At 32.3% G+C, this 17,564-nt stretch overlaps 1 protein-coding gene across 3 annotated transcripts in view; it reads right to left on the minus strand.

The window, feature by feature from the left end:
* The window catches only part of LOC141387731 (sialin), a 54,699-nt gene that overhangs the window by 13,722 nt on the left and 23,413 nt on the right, over window positions 1-17,564 (minus strand). The window lies entirely within an intron of this gene.

A 17,564-nucleotide genomic window follows, 5' to 3' on the forward strand; every position in this document is an offset into this window, starting at 1 on the left:
ATATCAAATAAATATTTTATATGCCATTGTAAATCTTCCAAATCCAAATGACTAATACATATTGTCCATTTCGTATTGCATTGTTTATAATTTCATTGCAACTATTCCCGTAATCTCTTATCAAATCCCATATTTTCCAAAACGATTATTTGAGAATTTTTCCAAGAACTGAGGATTTAATTTTAAAAGCAAAAGTAAAATATTATATATTGGCGTTATAAAATCAATTAGTAGGAGGTGTGCTAAATTTACACTTTGCCCTATTGTAAATAGTATAATTTTATAATATTTTTATTGAAGCCGTTGGTTATACCCATGATACATACGAGTACTATACATGGTGCAATACCAAAAAATCAGACTAGTAGGCTGTTTATATTAAAGCTTTTTGCAGGGTTAACCTTCTTTATGAGGATTTATTTGACGTATACCCAATGGAAATGTCCCTTGAAACCCAGTGGGTTTCTTAAATCTGGTTATATATATTATTGGATTTTTCGAACAGATTTATAGGGTTTCACTTAACACCCCGTTTCCACTTAACCAGATTTAATAAACCCACTGGATTTCAAATCTCAATTCTATAGCGCAAACGTCAAATAAATCCTCATAAAGAAGGTTAATAGGTTAACTGCATATACGTCAAATATAATAATTTGTTTATGACGTAAAGCTAATTTACATTGGCACCTAAAACAAGGATTTGTGGTAAATACGTATTTCATTTATCAGATATTAAATGGATTTGACAACTTTTATGAAAACCTGTTTGATGTAAATGCGACATGAGTGTTATTTCTGGTAATTTCGAAGTGTTTCTATATATCTATAGCTCTGTTCCTTTACGCGCAAGAATCTTCAAGTTTTACCCCTTTTTACTCGAAAAGCGTTCCTTTACTTCTGACACCATACAATTCATATGAGAGCAGTTTACATAAAAAAACTTGCGCATAAAGAAGGTGAACCCTGTTAAGGCTATACCCGACAAAAAAAAACTCTAGTGCAAACGCCGTTTAACTTAAAGTTAAAAGTGATAATTAAATTTAAATCGTAATCATTTATATTTCATAAAGTGATAACATTAACAGTCATACTCCCATTCTTCTAACGCTATGTTTACATTTACGAAATCCACTCGATTTCATCTGTCAATTCCTTTGCGTATACGTCAAATGAAAACTCATTTGAAATCGATTGGATTTCATTTGACGTTTGAGCAATGGAATTGACAGTTGAAATCGAGTGGATTTCGTAAATGTAAACATAGTATAAGTGTTCTTTTGTTAAAGTTTGGATTTTCCGAACATATTTATAGCGTTCCGGTTAGCTTAAAGTTAAAAGTAATCATTAAATTTCATGGAGAACATTATTGGCATTCACTTTTATTGTGAAAATTATGTATTTAACGCCTCCAAATTGGCTTATTTTGCGTCTCAAAATCCATCTAATAGTAAAAGTAAACTTAAGGCCTGGGTACATAAGCTGCTTTGCCTGGTTGCCAAGAAAGCCAGAGGTAAGGATTCTTATGTACCGAGTCCTTAAGAGGCAAAACTAATGGATTTTACTTACTTGCCTCGCTTTATTTCTGGTAAAGCAATAAAGAACAGACGAGACAAATTCAAACTAGGTTGCCCTTTCCCTTTTACTATTTTACAAGAAATAAGGTAGAATCACAATGAAATACGCCGCTTTTTTCAAGCTCAGTGTCATGTTAAAGGTTAAAGGTCAAGTACTACCTAATTCAAATGCTACCGAATTCATTCGAATTAGGTAGTACTTGGCATTTAATCTTATACATGAAACTGAGTGTGAAAAAGCGGCGTATTTCATTGTGTTTCTACCTTTAAGGCGCAAACACAATGTGAAATTCATACTTATCCATTCCTCACTTTATGTAAAGGGTTGTTTACACCATCTATCAATAGCTGTGTCTTTTTACGTGATAATTAGTAATAATTATTACTAATGTTGCAGATTTTGACAGTTGTATAAAGGAAAAGTTGCTGAAAAAAATGTTTCAGCAACATTTAGTAAGTAAAAAGACACGCCTAATGTCGTATGAGATGCCAAATTTTCTACCTGCGAATGTTGTACACATAGTGTAACCACTATGAAAATTTTCATCTATCAAAATGATTTGGCAACTCATATGTAATTTTTTCATTTAGGGAGCGCTCTATTTGATACGGCATTCTCGTATGTAAACATAAATTTATCAGCTGTTTTCTGACATTCTCAAACAAAAAATGAAAAACAAAATCTTTTAAAAAAGAAAATGGAAAGGTATGTATATTTAAATATTCAGTAAAGTAAATAAATGGCGTTTATAATGTTATTTTCAGATCGATTGGTCGAAAGAAGCAGTCTTTGAAATTATTGTTTGGTGGCAAAAACATGAATACCTCTATAACTCCAAACACCAATTCAGTTTCCTCCAACCAAAATTAAAATTTGCGCAAAATTGCAACTCAACAATAAATGTAAATAATGACAAAAACAGCTGTTTTTATATTTTTAGGTTATTTCATACGAAAATAATACTTGCAGGTATGAACGCACAAATTGAAAATTGTATGGATGACGTCAATTTTGACAAACATAGAGAATGTCGAGGTGAAAGAAATGGCAGCTCATATGACATTGATAGATGGTGTAAACAGCCCTTAAGAGAGTAAAGAAATGCTGCATCGCATATTAATTAGGTATAACCTGGCCTTTATTCTTTTACATTAAATTAAGTTTGAATTATGCATTGAACATTGTTGCTTTCTTCATCAACAATGTTCAATGCATAATTCAAACTTATTTCAGGCTCAATAAAGAAATGCATGATACCATTTGAGTTAGGTAGTATCTGCCCTTTATTCTTTTACATTGAGCGTGAAATAAGCCAAAAAATTTCACTGTGTTATAACATTTATTATTCTAAAGCAGATTTTCGGTTATCTTGACCATCCTCTGGGATTGTTTCTGTGGTATCTTTGACATTGTTAAGCCGAAAACACATCAAATGTTTTAGCAAAGTTGGGCATCATTGCTGATAAAAGAATAAAAAAGCAAGGCCAACATTTATCGCTTTAGGATGCGATGACATGTTACTCTTACTCTTATGTTGCACGCTAAAACTTTCATACGAAACTTTCCCATTATTTTGGCGTTCTTAGGTCGAGTTCCCCATTACAGTAATTTCATAAAATTACTTTTGTATGGAACTCGATCTATGAACGCCAAAATAATGGGAAAGTTTCGTATGAAAGTTTAGGCGTGTAACATAAGAGTTATGTTATGCGCTGAAACTTTCATACGATTACATTACGATTACATTACAGTAATTTCATAAAATTACTTTTGTATGGAACTCGATCTATGAACGCCAAAATAATGGGAAAGTTTCGTATGAAGTTTTAGCGTGTAAAATAAGAGTTACATACTGCAATTTATCGACAACAAAATTTTCGACATAAAAACTGTCAAAAGCAACACTTTTCTCTTGAAATTTATTTCGATAAGAAGAAATAAATATGCCAGCTGCTAAATGCATTTGATTCTCATAAACCTTGATCCCTTTATACAATGATTTGTCCTCATATTGTTTTAATTTTTTACCGATATTTTCTATATCAACATTTTATTACTCAATATTGCAGTTGCATATTAAAACAAATGATTTATGACCTACTTTTATCAGTCCCATTGATTAGCGTAAAAATACAAAAAAACGGGCTGCAAGATATCTCTGCTAAATATTGAGGTACTTATGTTTTATTAACTAATTAAAAAATGATTAGTTCAAATACTTAGACACATGTTGATAATCTTCCACACTCTAAATTAAATATTGTTGATTCGAGTGTACGTGACATTAAATTAATGTTTCATATGAGATTAAGAGAAATAGTGTTCGCTCTTTTCCAAAAAAATAAGAAATATTTCATGTCCGAAATGATTAGAACAGTTGAACTAAATCTCTTTTGATATAAATACGCTCTTAAATGTTATTTACACAAGGGCGTAAAATACGAGTTTTGGGAAAATGCTGCGTTTATTTGACTGTCATTCAATGGAATGACAAATTAAAAAACAGCTTGTAGCATATCAACAGCCCCATCTGTGGCACATTGTAGTATTTAATAATTGTGTTCCACCAGCTGTTCAAAATCAGATTACTTAATTTCGTTTAATCGCAAAAATATACTTTAGGCCATTATTATAAAGGCCTGCGTACATAAGCTGCCTTGCCTGCTTACCTTGCTTACTTCTGATAAAAGAATAAAAAAGAGAAGGGCAACCCAGTTCGAAATTTGCTCGGCCTTCTTTATTCTTTTATTTTCGAACTATTTAGAAATGTAGCAGTGCAAGAAAACCAGGAGGCAAGGCTTCTTATAGTACCCACTTCGAGAGGATTTATTTGACGTTTGCGCTATGGAATTGACATTTGAAATCCAAACCCACCGGGTTAATCCGGTTAAAAGTAACCGGGGTATTATTTGGTGTAAAAAGTTAAGGGCTGAGTACATAAGCTGCCTTGCCTGCTTACCTTGCTTGCTTCTGATAAAAGAATAAAAAAGAAAAGGGCAACCCAGTTCGAAATTTGCTCGGCTTACTTTATTCTTTTATTTTTATTATGTCAGAAATGAAGCAGGAAAGCAAGACAATCAGGCAAGGCAACTTATGTACCCAGTAGTGGGATTCTCAATCTCATTTTTGCTGTTACCGACAAAAATCGGTAAAATTAAATCGCAAAATTATGACTAAAAACATAAAGAAAATTTGACATCACTGTTTGTGTCGGCAGAGGCTAGCGACTACTTTTTATTCATCGTTAACTTACCGACAAATAAATTTATTAATTTCGAAAATTAATTTTCGAAATTATAAGCATTTTAATTTTGCCGACAATTATCGATAACAGCAAAAATGAGTTACAGAATCCCAATACAGGCCTTTATAATGTAAACAAGATAAAAGATCGAAGAGTACGTTTATGCTAGCATTCATTATCATGATAATGGCTCTATCTTGAATTATATGACAATTGTTTCCATACGTTTAACGGGCAAATAAATTAAAAGTACATTTAGACTATGCTGGATTTAGTTAATCCAGTGGATTTATGTTGTAATTTTCATACAATATATGTCAAATAAATCTAAATCATGCACTTAATCACCGTATAAGTGCATAGTCTAAAAAAAACGTTTAAGACAGAGGAGTTTTCTACAAACGTGGGAATTGAGTGGTATCCGTATTTAGTAAATTTTATGAATTAGGGTTGTCAATTCCATTAAGGCCTGGGTATATAAGTCCCGAGCCACACTACAGTAATTTCACTGAAATTTTGATATGAAATTATGCGTCTCTAGATCGACGTCCATAGTATAGTAAAATCATAAAATTGCTGTAGTGGGGAGTTCGACTTAAGAACACCTAATTTAATGAAATTTTTTAATGAAATTCACGCTAGTGTGGAACGGAACTAAGCTAACTCGCCTGGTTGCTTCATTTTTGACATAACAAAAATAAAAGAATAAAGAAGGCCGAGCAAATTTCGAACTGTGTTGCCCGTTTCGTCTTTATTCATTTGTTTTTATTATGTCAGAAATGAAGCAGGCAAGCAAGGCAAACAGGCGAGGCTGCTTGTGCACTCAGGCTATTTCATATACGTCATAAGAGGGGTTTAAAACACCGTTTATATTAGCGCTTTTTGACGATAAGTTTTGACTCGATTTTTCTGAAATATCGATAACTGTCAAACTACCCAGTAACATCAACAAATTTCGTGATTGACTGTCAGAAAAATGCGGTACACATTGTCAGTTTTGAATGTCAATTTTTCGCAATTATCGATAACTGCCCAACCGTCCAACAACAACTAAATATTTTCTGGTTGCACGATGAATGACAAAAATGAGCGGCCACACTATCAAGCAACCGATTATTTGAGCAAAGCTGTCATTCAAAACTGGCAATGTGCATTACAACATTACAACAGAAAATCTTATTATCGGCAAATTATTTCTATTAAAATTGTTCTATTGATAATTATTTCCATAGTAAATATCCTTACCGGTAAGAATTTCTACAGAAGTTATTTTATTTCATAGAAAACGTTATCGGTAGGAATTTCTATACAAAATATTGTTATCGGTATGAGTTTCTATGAAATTTTTTGGAATTTCTACAGAAACTATTGTTATCGAAATAATGTTATAGAAAATCTTGTTATTGGTGAGCATTTCTTGAGAAATGAAAATATCGATAAGTACTAATATAGACTGTCTTGTTATCGGCAACAATTTAAATAGCAATGCTTGTTATCGCTAACTAATTAATTGTTTCGTTATTCATTAATCCCTTCAAATATCTATCACTTTCCCTTTAATGCACATTCTAATTGTTATTATATTACAATTTATAAAATATTCTCATCATAATTATAATAAACGAAAACATGAAATTGTTAGAAAAATAATTTATGCAAAATATGAGATAATTTATTTGGTTTAATGTAATGGTTGGTTGATTTTATTGCGTTTTAATTTGAACCGAGGCAGAGATACCGTTTGCAATCTTTTTTAGGTGAATGTTTTTGGAAAAGAAAATTCAAGAAAGTTGTACGTTTGAAATTCGATTACTTTTTGCTCATCTCTCTTCCAATTAGAACTGGCAAACTATCGATATTTCCAACATTAGATATTTTCGATATTTCATTTCAAAAAATCCATAATAAAATTTGCGGAAACATCTATGCTTTTAACGACATTTTGCACAAGAACTTCACAGACTTATAAAGGAGAAAAAATAAACAATTATTTAATAAAAAGACATAAGGTACAATTTACTTTTACGAAAAATTGGTACGTGTGGCTACGGACTAACTTTCTCACATCCACAAAACCGAAAAGCGTTGAAATTTCTATTCCTTTGAATAGATTTTAGGTTAGGGATTTTTAATCCGATAATATCGATAGACAAAACTAACTATCGATATTTAACTTTTAAAATATAACCGATATTATAGATAGTGCCATCGATTTTTTGCCAGCTCTACTTCCAATGTGTTCAGGCACTGAAACGTTAAAAATGTTCCTCATCTAAAAATTCGTTTACATATAACCGAATTTAACAAACCCACAGGGTTTCAAATGTCAATTCCATTCCTTATATTTCAAATAAATCCCCATAAATTAGGTCAAACCTGCAAAGGGCTATAATATAAAAGTGGCATAATAATACATTTACATTGTATTGGATTTAAAGGTGTTCTACACGGTATGTTTTTTACATAATTGTGCATACCAACTGTCACTTTTTACAAATCTGAATTTTGTACACATGGTGTGAACCATACAGAAATTTCAATGCATCAAAGTGTTATGTGCATACATATGTATATTTTTCGAATAGAACGCGCTCTATTCTCGTCTGTACAATCAAAGGTAAACAGCTGTTTTGTTTGTACGCGATATAAATAAGGAAAACAACAGAAAACCAATGAAAAATAAAATTTTGCCGTGCAGAAGGAATTACATATGGGCGAAAAAAAGTGACAGTTGCTATGCATGAATATGTAAGAAACATACCGTGTAGAAACCCCATTAGTAAATCCAGTGGGTTTCAATTGACATTGCATATCCATATGTATGTCAAATAAATCCTCATAGTGGAGGTTAACCCGGCAAAAATTTGAGATCTTGAATTGAATAAATATTCAGATTTCTGCCACCCATTCATAAATTTCACTAAAAATAGTTATTGACATTGAAATATCTTACGGGGCCAATCATATTTATGCAGACTTTGTAAAACAACACAAAAGTTCCCATAAGAATAATTCAAAAGCTAACTTATTTTATCGTGTCGACGCAAAAAAGGCAATTGTTGTTTTAAAAATAAATTCTCAGCTTAATTTATTGTTATTATGTTTTTCAATATACTGACTGACTGGTGGTGATGAGCTGTCACGTCACGATTTTTTGTTTTGTTAGCTGACGATTTACAGAAAAGCACGTGTGAGCTTAATATGTAAAAAGTGTTCAAAACGTGAAATGTTTCGATTTTAATATATTTGGCATGGAGGTTACGATTAAAGAAGTATTATATAAAAAATGTAATAAAGTATGAGTATCGACTTATATAGGGGTACGTTTTAGAAAACAAAAAAAAAACTAATTATTATTCTGATAATGCAGTGCTTCTGTACTTCCGATATACATTTGTGAGGGTTATGTTTTATTAGTAGAATATATAAAAGCGTTAGCGGGGAATGCTTTGTTACTTCCTTTTTTTAAGCAGGGAATTATTGATACTTAAAATTGTTGTTGTGTAGATTAAGTGTTAACCATTTTAATGAGCTTTTGCATTTATTGTTAATTTAAAGTGATCGAATTGACTGCTACAAGCTTTTTTTTGTAAAATGTTCCTAATAAAATTTAATTTAAAACATGTAATTAAACAATTTCGATATAATGAACTTATTAGCATGTTTAAAATAACGAATAACAACTTAATTATATTAATTAAACAATATAGGAAAATTCAGCTACAAATAACATGTAGGAAAAGATTACTAAGCGGGTGTGGGATCATTTGCAGGATGCTCCGTGTGAGCAAGAATATGAATATGCACAAACATGAACAAATTAACTTAAAGCGTTTCTACACGGTATGTTTTACACATGTTATGCATAGCAACTGTCACTTTCTTTCACCATATGTCCCGGTCCACACTAGCGTGAATTTCATTAAAAAATTTCATGAAATTAGGTGTTCTTAAATCGAATTCCCCACCACAGCAATTTTATGATTTTATTCTACAATGGACGTCGATCTATAGACGCATAATTTCATATCAAAATTTCAATGAAATTACTGTAGTGTGGCCCGGGACTATGTAATTCCTTCTGCACGGCAATATTTTATTTTTCATTCTTTTTCTGTTGTTTTCGTAATTTATATTGCGAACAAACAAAACAGCTGTTTTCCTTTTGTTGTACAGACGAGAATAGAGCGCGTTCTATTCGTAAAAAATGCATATGTATTAGAGCTGGCAAAAAATCGATGGCACTATCGATAATATCGATTGTTATTTAAAAATTCAATATCGATAGATAGATTTACCTATCGATATTATCGGAATAACAACCCCTAACTTGAAATAAATAGAAATTTCGCTACTTTTCGGTTATGTGTTCACATTTCTGTGAACTACTTGTGCAAAATTTCAAGAAAATCATTGACATTTCCGCCATTTTCATTTCCAAATTAATGGTGATGACAGCTTAACGATAATATCGATAGCAATCGATATTTTAATACATTATATCGAGAATATCTAATGTTGGGAATATCGATGGTTTGCCAGCTCTAATATGTATACCCATATCACTTTTGGTCTGTTCCAGTACTGCAAGAATCTACTATTTTTGACTACTTTTTTCGATAACATAAAGGAAAAAATGTTATCGTAGTAAAAAATAGTAGCTTCTTGCAGGTTCTGGAACAGAGCATTTGATGCATTGAAATTTGTGTATGGTTCACACCATGGTGGAATAATAAGGTGTAACGCCGAAAACAGCTGATCTTCATACCAGTTGTCAAAATGCGTTATTGTGAATAAAATCACATACAAAATGTAAACAATCAATTTACAGTAATGCATTATTGTGAGCAAATTTGACGTTTGACATGATTTGATGTAACACCTTCTTATGCTAAGTTTATATTTACGAAATTCACTAGATTTCAACTGTCAATTCCATTGCTTAAACGTCAAATGGAATCCAATCGATTTCAGATGAGTTTTCATTCGACGTATACGCAAAGGAATTGACAGTTGAAATCGAGTGCATTTCTTAAATGTAAAAAAAAAACATTGTTCCACAACATCCCATACGGGACAAGGGAGACTTCTCTCATATCAATGAGTGCACCCCGATTCATATTTAGCTCAATGATATGGGACCTACTGTTTATCGCCGAGTCCGAACGGCGTGTCCTAAGACACCACTTATAGAGAAGTTTTTTAAGGCTGAAATACTCAGGAAATGTCGGCAACATTACTGAGGGGTATTTTGCCACCGTTGAAAAATGTTTGGTGTTGCCTGGCCGGGGAATCGAACCACCGACCTTCTGCGTGCAAGGCGGGCGTGCATACCATTGCACCACGGTGGCAATGCATTATTCCACCATGGTTCACACCATGTGTACAACAAAATTCAGATTTGTAAAAAGTGACAGTCGTTATGCATAAAACATACCGTGTCGAAGCCCCATTAAGCCGAAAACACATCCAACGTTTCAGCGAGGTTGGTCTGATAAAAGAATAAAAGAGCAAGGACAACATAGTTCGCATTTTTCTTTATTCTTTTATCAGACATGACGACCAACTTTACTGGAATGTTGGATGTGTTTTCGGCTTTATAGCGTGTTTACATTACAAAGATAATAAATATGTTCCATAGCGCATTTACATCATTATTTGAGATGTCAATTCCATAGAATTTTTCCCAAATATTACGCATTTGACAAAAATGCAGTTTCCCAGCAAAAAAAAATGGAAGTGGTGCAAGTTGGAGTGAGGATTTCATTACATGCATGGATGCGCTTCCAGTGGACTAATGAAAAAGGCAATCCTTTTCCTCACATTTGGATTACATCCAACAAGCACTTTTATGTATAAACGATAAAAAATTCAATTTTCATTCAACAAATGAAATTAAAGTAATACGGCGTTTATATTATAGTTTTTTGCAGGGTTAACCTTCTTTATGAGGATTTGTTTGAAGTATATACAATGGAAATGACATTTGAAACCCAGACCCACTGGGTTAACCTTGTTATATATAAACGGCCTATAAGAATAAAATTAAAATGTCTTATTAATGGCCTGTTCCCGTACTTTACAAAGTGGTAAAAGTCGTAAACGATTTTCATACAAATTTTGTGTACGGGAAAGCAAAACTCGTAAAAGTGGTAAAAATTTTAAAAATGGAGTGCTTCCTAGCTGCGTGCTGCGGAAGCAAAATGGAGTGCTTCCTAACTGCGTGCTGCGGAAGCAAAATGGAGTGCTTCCTTTCTGCGCGCTCCCTTGTAAAATTCACTGAGGAATTCATAGAAAAAGAAGCACTTCGTGACACTTGCACCAGTGATTTAACTGCTTCCGTGGATGCAAACTTTTTGCTGGGTTACACATGCTTAATACATATTCTATGGAATTGACAACTTAACTGACATATGTTTTATACCCCGGTTACGGTATTAACCCAGTGGGTTTGGGTTTCAAATGTCAATTCCATAGCGCAAACGTCAAATAAATCCTCATGAAATGGGTTAACCCGGTAAAAACCTGTAATGTAACCGTGCTATTATAAAAAAGTGTTAGATATAAATCAGTTATTACTTGTTTAACTTTTTGTTTTATTCCTTTCACAAAAACGCTACTTTAAATAATTTATGCCATAAAGACGACTTATTTCAATATTATGTAATTCCCACATTAATAAATGTGTAATACTTCGGTAATTATATAAAAGAAATTTCTAGCAATTAACTCTCTATTTAAATCTGATAATAACGCCTGCGGCTACTTACAATTCTTTAACAAATAGAAGCAGAAATTCGAATTAAAATAAAAAACTAACCCAAAAACGCGTGACTTTTTTGCATTTTTAATGATTCTCCGCACATTCGTAACATTTTAGCCCACACTCATTGTTAATGAGCCAAGTTTGTGTTTTATTGTCACATAAATAGTCTGTTCCAGAACTGCAAGAATCTATAATTTTTACTATTTTTTTCGATAACATAAAGGAAAAAATGTTATCGTAGTAAAAAGTAGTAGCTTTTTGCAGGTTCTGGAACAGAGCAAAAATGACACAGAAGTCCCAAGATATTGGGCCAAGTAGCATGGCAAAATATTGAATGCCAATAACATTAATTATTAATTGATAGCTGGCAGTTGATACCTTTGCATATTTTATGCAAACAAAAAAAAAAAAACGAAATGCCCCGTAACCAATTTTATTTCTCTAAAGAAACTGTTAATGGAAATTTCTACAAATCAATTTGTTAAACACCTTTTCGTTTTCGAATTTTGAAATGCAAGTTTTTTGTTAAAATGAATTTTAACGAAAAAAAACAAAATAGTCATATATTAAAAACCAACCACAACATCTTTAGACGATTATATTCAAGTGAATTGTTAAGTGGGGAAGAGGATGTTTATTTGATGTTATTGCCAACTGCCCGGCTTATGGCTTGCGGCTTTATAACAAGAAGAAAAAAACAAAGCTTAAAAAATCGATATTTAAGCGAATCACTTGACAAATCAGGTGTTGCTGTTTTTTATTAACATTAAAAAAAAAACATCTGCCAAATATTATCTTTGAGATAGATATGTTGCTGGGGGCTCGTTTTTTGTTTTGCTTTGTGCTGTTTTCAGTTATAATGGAAGATGGTAGTGATATTTGACATTGTATTTGTTTATTTCTAAGAACTGTTTTATAATATCAATTAAAGAGTCTAGAAATTACTTTGTTTGCCAATAAGAGCAGTGTTGTTAGAATGGTTTTGTGTTTAAAAAATCAATCAAATGCACCTTTAATAAGTATTTTATATCTGCAGAAAGCTTGTTATATGAATATCCAGATATGTGATGGTCCTTTCTCTAGAGGTCTGACAATTTTTGAAATATGTTTAAAACGTTTGATTATCCATGTATTTGATTTTAATACTGTACAATTGAAGCCTAAAGACACATTTTAATGTGGATTTATGATTTCACTACATCTTTCGATGCAGTCCACACTGAGTTATGAAAAATGCACTCCGTTTGTAGATCCCTTCAAACAAGTCAGTTTGTTGATCCCTTCTAACAGCAATAACATTTCTTCCTTAGACAAAAAAGAGTGTAAAAATTTCTAAGAAGTTGTTATAAAATAAAGAAATACAAACTAAAGGCCTAGGTACATAAGCTGCCTCGCCTGCTTGCCTTGCTTGCTTCTGATAAAAGAATAAAAAAGAAAAGGGCAACCTAGTTCGAAATCGCTAGTGCGCTCGGCCTTCTTTATTCTTTTATTTTTATTATGTCAGAAATGAAGCAGGCAACCAGGCGAGGCAGCTTATGTTGTGAACACTTATGCGGTAATTTACGAGACGGAAATTCTTAAAGGAGTGAAGTTGGAGTCCATATTGAAAACTGAACTAATGATGGGGAAAGCAACATCAACAACAAAATGCAGAGAAGGAGGAGGAAGTAGATTCTTTTGTGCTTCAATTTAATGAAGACTTTTTTATCATTTGTGTTAATGTAATAAACTTCTTAATAATCTTGTTTCACACAAATATTTCGAAATGGCTTGCATTTTTATTGCATATTTATAGTACGTGTACATTTACGAAATCGATTGGATTTCAACTGTGAATTCCTTTGCCTATACGTCAAATGAAAACTCGTCTAAAATCCATTGGATTTCATTTTAGGTATAAGCATTGGAATCGACTGTTGAAATCCAGCGAATTTCATAAATGTAAACGTACTATTATACCCCGTTTAGATTATGCTTGGTAAAAACACATTCCTAAACGGTGTTTACATAAAGGCCCCGACACATAAGAAGCATGGCATTCTTGCTTAATAGGTCATTTAGATATGAATTCATTAGTCGGATGTAGTGCATTATCAGGTTTTATTTGCTAAATCCGGTCAAAATCTACCAGATTTCCCATAAAAAAATAAATGCTCGTATTGGGTGGATTTGTTTTAAATCCGGTATAAATCCTCGTATACAACTCTGTTTTTGCAACATGTTGCTAGAAAATACAAAAAGTTGCAAGCTGGCACAAAAAACAATGTAGATGCATCGGTGAATTGCTATTACAAAAATAAATTAAAATGTCAAAATTTGTAAACGATGCGAAAAAAATAAATTTGATTTGATATACAAAGATGATTTTAATCAACCAAGAAAAATATTTGCTATGTTTAAACGATAAAATAATTCTAAGTGTTTTTATTGTTTTTCTTCGATAAAATAAAAAATAATTCTTTATTTGCTCATTAGTTAGCATTAGTAGCAGAATGTGCTAACATTTTCAATATTAAACAAAAAATTTTTTATTTGCCGTATGTTTTTTCGAGGTTCAATTTACAACGACTTCTTCTGACGTTTCAAATTCGATCGGATAGGCTGATGCATATACCTTGGTAATTGTGCTATGAACAAAAATGATTGAAATTTAAATCCTCCAAAAGGTATATCTAAATGCAATGAGATTTGTACTGGATTTATGAAATCCAGTTGAGGATTTATGGCTAGTCTAAATGAGCTATAAGTCATATCTGGTAAATGACTAAAGACCAAGTTCGACCTAATTCATATGTGATTCTGAAATCTTTTCATTAGGTCGAACTTGGTCTTAAGTCTATTATCAGATATGACTTCAGCAAGAATGCCATGCTTCTTATACTATGTTTACATTTACGAAATCCACTCGATTTCAACTGTCAATTCCATTGCTCAAACGTCAAATGAAATCCAATCGATTTCAGATGAGTTTTCATTTGACGTATACACAAAGGATTTGACAGATGAAATCGAGTGGATTTCGTAAATGTGAACATAGTATTATGTGTCGAGGCCTTCAAGGCCTGCGTACATAAGCTGCTCTGCCTGATTGCCTTGCTTTCCTGCTTCATTTTTGACATAATAAAAATAAAAGAATAAAGAAGGCCGGGGAAATTTCGAACTGGGTTGCCCTTTTCTTTTTTATTCTTTTATCAGAAGTAAGCAAGGTAAGCAGGCAAGGCAGCTTATGTACGCCTTTAGAGCTTTTTGTCGGGTTAACCTTCTTTAAACGGCGTTTGCATTAGAGCTTTCTGCCGGTTTAACCTTCTTTATGAGGATTTATTTGACGTTTGCGCTATGGAATTGACATTTGAAAATCAGTGGGTTTATTAAATCCGGTTAAGTGCAAACGGGTAATAGAATGCCTTTAAATTCAGCCCAAAGCACCACATCAAAAGTCGTGATTTGGATTCAAAATGGACTGCTTTTTATCTGCGTGCTGAGAAGCAAAATAGAGTGCTTCCTAGCTGTGCGCTCCCTTGTAAATAAAATTCATTGATGAATTCATAAAAAATGTACTTCCGCGGTACTTGTACTAGTGATTTAACTGCACCTGTGTAAAAGCAAACTACAGCTGATCATGATTTGAGTTGTCAAAATACACTATTGTGATTGAATCACAGTACAAAAACTAAACAAAATTAGTGATTAGCGATTTGTTTCTGAGACATCTGTTAATTCGGTCATATTATGGTTATATTACACCATAAGTGTGTGTGTGGTTACCCTAAAATTTATAGCAATTTGTACCAATTGTGCTAAAAGGTCGTCTGTTATAGCCCGTTTCCACGGTACGTCGTTCGTTCTCTATTCGTTGTTCGACCCTCAAATAAGAATAAATTACTTGATTCCCCATACAAAATTCTGAGAACGAACGACGATTTTTCTACGTTTTTCAAGTAGAAATACTCTCCTAACAACGATAAAATATGTCCCATCTCTAACAAATGAGAGCATTTATCGAAATAAATTAATTTTGACATGTCTAAATTCAAAACTGAAAAATTTTTTGAAAACACAAAAATTTTTAGAAAAAGGAAAAAGATAAATGAAAATTAATGAACTAAAAACATTTTATATAGATGTAGAAGGAAGATGGTTGTGTTTCCTTCTTAATTCCACACACATTTCTTGTCCATTAGTTCAAAATCGCGTAAAAAGTCATAAACAAAAAGGAAACAAATAACTGAAAGTCTGTATACACAAACATTGTTTTGACATGTGTCTCTCTCTTCAATTTTGAAAATAGAAACATATCAAAATATATTGAAAACGCAAAATTATTCGGATTTTATGGAAAAAAATGAATGAAATGTGTGTATTTAAATTTAGAAGATACATTTGAAGGAAAGTCTATTGCTTTTCCTGTTCATTTAATGTATATTTTATGTGTTTTCGGTTCAAATTTTCGTGAAAACAAGGAAACAAAAATTAAGGAAATTTTGTTTAAACAACGTAATTGAAACGCTAGTGTGAACATGACATTAACACAAAAAGCCAGCAAAAGAGAGCGATTCGAGAGAGATTTTGACAGTTCTTGACAGTCGCGAGATTGCAAATTCTTGCTGGATAACGTTTTTAACTGTCATTCGTTTGATTGGCTTTTTATATCACCCATTACCCGGTTGAAAGCATTTTAGGATTAGAAGTGTTGTCTAAATTAGTTAACTTGATAAGATTTGGTTTTACGTTATAAGATTGCTGAGATGGGATAATGTTCTTAGAGTTTAACAATGTAATTAAGGTAGTTAGATGAATTTTGATACTGTGGTACAGTTTTAACGTTATTTGGATAACGTGGATAAAGTTTTGAGTTTAAGCCGAAAACGCATCCATGCTACTCTGGTTCTTTTATTCTTTTATCAGAAATGACGCCTTACTTTATTGAAACGGGCTGAAAGTTTAAAAATTCTTGCTGGACAAATTTCTTCTTGCAACCACTTGCAACTATTCTTCTTCCCGAAAGCAATGAATCATATGTGTTTAATTATTCGGTGATTTATGTTTGTGCAAATTGAAAACATTTTTATTGTGGAAATAGCAAGCCTAATTGCTTTTTTTTTTTGGAAATCAAAGTTGCAAAATGAAAAATTCCTTTTTTTGAGTCATTTTATTTTTTTATTTTTAAAGCCTTTACCTAATTAACTGCGTGTTGCGTGTGCGTTCAAAAATACAAAAACAAAATACATGTATTTCGAATTGAAAACAAAAACAAATACATGTATTTTGTTTTTGTTTTTTGAACGCACACGCAACACGCAGTTAATTAGGTAAAGGCTTTAAAAAATAAATAAATATAAAATATAACATTTTTACTTGCTTATAGTAAGACCATATTTACATTAGGAAATTTTCCTTGCGGCAATTGTCAATTTGTCGGTGAGAGAGGGTGTTGAGAGGCAAAGGGTTACCATATGCCTCACCTATCTCCTCATCAAACTGGCAATTGCCGCAAGGAAAATTGCCTAATATAAATATGGACTAAGTTTCGATTTCAATTGTCAATTCCATTGCTTAAAAGTCAAATAAAATCCGATGGATTTCAGATGAGTTTTCATTTGACTTATACGCAAAGGAAATGGCAATTGAAATCGAGTGGATTTCGTAAATGTAAACCAAGCGTTAGGTTCTTTTAATGACCGCCAAATTGTTGTGTTTTGGCTTGCAAGTTTTTGCAGGGAAAGTGTGTTAACCGTTTACTTTTTAAAGTTATTCTACACGGTATGTTTTTTACATATTTGTGCATACCAACTGTCACTTTTTACAAATCTGAATTTTGTACACATGGTGTGAACCATATAGAAATTTCAATGCATGAAAGTGTTATGTGCATACATATGTAAATTTTTCGAATAGAACGCGCTCTATTCTGGTCTGTACAACCAAAGGTAAACAGCTGTTTTGTTTGTACGCTGAATAAATAAAGAAAACAACAGA

The sequence above is a fragment of the Musca autumnalis genome, unplaced genomic scaffold, assembly GCF_047663935.1.
Source record: "Musca autumnalis isolate F117 unplaced genomic scaffold, ASM4766393v1 scaffold_5, whole genome shotgun sequence".
NCBI lineage: Eukaryota > Metazoa > Arthropoda > Insecta > Diptera > Muscidae > Musca > Musca autumnalis.